Source organism: Silene latifolia, chromosome 5 (genome assembly GCF_048544455.1).
Source record: "Silene latifolia isolate original U9 population chromosome 5, ASM4854445v1, whole genome shotgun sequence".
Classification (NCBI taxonomy): Eukaryota; Viridiplantae; Streptophyta; class Magnoliopsida; order Caryophyllales; family Caryophyllaceae; genus Silene; species Silene latifolia.
Window position 1 is genome coordinate 48,406,459 of NC_133530.1, and position 3,466 is coordinate 48,409,924.

General features: G+C 36.1%; 1 pseudogene; it reads right to left on the reverse strand.

The window, feature by feature from the left end:
- Positions 1–333: 333 nt before the first annotated feature.
- LOC141658209 (small nucleolar RNA R71) lies at positions 334–433 on the reverse strand (annotated as a pseudogene).
- Between the last annotated feature and the right edge of the window lie 3,033 nt (positions 434–3,466).

Below are 3,466 nucleotides of genomic sequence, written 5' to 3' on the forward strand. Positions count from 1 at the left end.
CCCAATGGTACTCCTACACCACAACATTTAACCGATAATTTCATTGCAAAATCCGCATTCATACAACTAGTTGAGAGAAGTCAATTTGGGGGGATGCCTAGTGAAGACCCTCACTCACATATGGAGACTTTTTGTGACTATTGTGATGCAATTTCTCAAACCGGAGTTACTCAAGACCAAATCCGATGGGTCTTATTTCCTTTTTCTTTGATTGGTACCGTGAAACAATGGTTGAAAACCTAGACAAGGCTACTCTTGGTATTGATTCTTGGAAGAAATTGGTACTTGCTTTCTACAAGAAATTCTATCCTCCAGAAAAGACTAACATGTTGAAAGCCCAAATCACCGGGTTCAAACAAAGGGATGAGGAATATTTGTATGAAGCATGGGAGAGATTCAAGGACACTTGTCGATCTTGTCCACACCATGGACTTAGCGAGTGGTTCCTTGTACAACAATTTTAGAATGGTCTATATGAAGACTCCCGAATCATTCTCAATATGGGATCCAATGGTATGTTTACCGAAGTTGATGACAATCAAACATGGAACAAAATTTAGGAAATGGCGGTCCATAACTCACAATATAGTAGACCTCGGAAGGCTACTAGAGGAGGAAAGCATAAGGTGGATTCCATTACTCAATTGGGTGCCCAACTAAGTGTTGGAATATGTGTCCTCCGACAATAATGCGATCACAACTGTCGATCATGATGATCACATGTTTAAGTCTCATTTTAAGAATACATGTGGGAAGTAATATTTTACTGTCAACTGGTCCACACATATCGGTAATGATTGGTGACTAGAGTTTGACATTATTGTCGTGCGACGGTGGTGATCAGTTGATCCCCTTGGGTCATACCTAAAGGGTAACACTCTTAATTGATTATTTAATTGATCGTATGACGATACGGGTTAATTAAATTACATAAAATTGACGGACGATTTTGGAAGTAATATTTACGTATCTCATTATAATTTGATTAAATAAGATACGGTCTAAGTGATCGAATTGTTTTATTACTTAGATGAAATTATTGTTTACGGAAACAATTGAATCTGAATGAATAATTTATTATAAATACAAGATGTTGTGATTTATAATTGGTAAATCGTTTTGGTACAAGTAATTATGAATTACTAAGTCGATTTTGTACATGACGTATTTTTATTAATACGTTGATTTTTAATATGTTAAAAATGCATGACAATTTTACATGACTTGTGACATGTGACAAATTGATAAATTGACAAAGATAAAATGGAATCCATTTTATCTTAAATGGACCGAAATGTAGGGTATTAGGCTAAATATTGTGTTGATTATTTTAAATATTGTATTGATTTTTAATATGTTAAAAATACATGACAATTTCACATGTCTTATAACATGTGACAAATTGACAAAGATAAAATGGAATCCATTTTATCTTAAATGGACCGAAATGTAGGGTGTATTAGGCTAAATATTGTGTTGATTATTTTAAGTGGAAAGCATAATCATTAACCTAATGGATAGCCATGCAAACCTAGTTGTTTTTGTGAAGAGCACCTTGATCATGCATTGGCCATTACCACCCCACCCCACCCGGTTTTGTCATAGAGAAAAGCCAAGGGTTTTTCTCTATAATTTACCTAATATACACTACATGCAAAACTAGTGTATTATTCATTCTTGCACATCTAAAACAAAAGAATTTTAGAGAGATAAATTACTCCAATATTCCTCCCCTCTTGACCGAAATTTCAAGAGAACAAAACAATAGTTTTGGGTCAATTTTTAGTTAAATTAATATTGTTCTAGTATTAATAATATTAATTTTTAAGAGGTTATCTTGGGTATAATTCCTTGGGAGGGATTCTAAGCTTGAATCCTTTGTTCATCCAATATTAGGAAGCTCAAGAACAAGTGAGTAGCAGAACTCATTTGTGCCCATATATCCGAAATATCAATGTAAGGATGACGATTTCTTCTCTATATTTATTTATGTTTGCATGCATAAGATCTAAATTAATTTTATGATTAAATTAAATTGAAACATATATGAATATGTTGAGTATAATGAGATATAGATTTCTAACACTAAGTGCTCACATTGACACCATTAATTTGAAGTTTGAGAAGGCCATGGCTAAACTTGAAGAGGCCTCCAAATCACCCAAGAAACATGTTAATGCTATGGTGGCATCATCATCAATTCCAAGTGGAGTATGTGAGAGTTGTGGAACTTTGGGACATGACCAAAGTGAATGTAGGGGAACAAGTGAACAAGTGAATGCCTTCCAAGCATACAAGAGTGGTACCCCTTATCCCAACTATTAAAATAAGAACACCAAATTCCATCCAAATCTTTCGTACAAAAGCCAAAATGTTCAAAACCCTCAACCAACATACACCCCACCTCCAATGAGAAATCAACCTCAAAGGCTCTTTTACAATCAAAGCCAAGGTTATCAAAATCAATCTCCATACAATCAACCCAATGACCAAAGCTTTGATGTTCAAAAAGCGGTCCTCCAAATGCAAAAGAATCAACAAGAATTTTTCACTCAAATGCTAAAAGATAGCCAAGCAAAAGATATCACCATCAACAACATACTAGCCCACACCAAAATGTTGAAAACCCAAATGTCTCAATTAGCATCTTCTAGCTCTCAAAGGCAAAAGGGGCAATTACCACCTCAAGGTAATCCCCCAAGACATGAGTCGATTAGTGCCATCCATTTGAGAAGTGGTACAAGATATGAAGGGCCGAAGAGGCCCATTGATGAAGATGTTGTGAATTCTAGTGACAAGCAAAGAGTTGAAAACTCTAAGGAAGAAGAAGAACTCACCACCATTCAATAAGTTTCAAAGAAGAAAAATGAAGAGAAGGCTAAGGAGAAAGAGCCTATTGTGATTAGACTCCCATTTCCAAGTCGTCAAGCTAAGCCTAAGTTTGATGAACAACTTGGAAAGTTCATGGAGGTTGTGAAGAACTTAGAAATCTCAATTCCATTCACGGAATTAATCAATCATGTTCTGGCCTATGCGAAATACATGAAAGATATTCTTACAAAGAAGAAATCCATCCAGAAGATAGAGACTATTGCATTCACTAAAGTGAGTAGTTCTATTCTACAAGGAAGTTCACCTCCAAAACTCAAAGATCCGGGAAGTTTCTCTATTTCATGAACCATTGGCGACACTACAATCAACAAAGTATTATGTGACCTTGGAGCAAGTGTGAGTGTCATGCCATACTCGGTGTGCAAAAGGCTAGGAATGGGAGAACTCAAATGCGCCAATATCACGCTTCAAATGGCGGATCAATCAACGAAAACACCTTTAGGGGTATGGGAGGATGTGCTAGTAAGAATTGGCAAGTTCTTCATCCCGGTGGACTTTGTTATTGTTGACATGGAGGAAGACTCCAACATCCCTATCATTTTAGGAAGACTATTCTTACATACCGCGGGAGCGG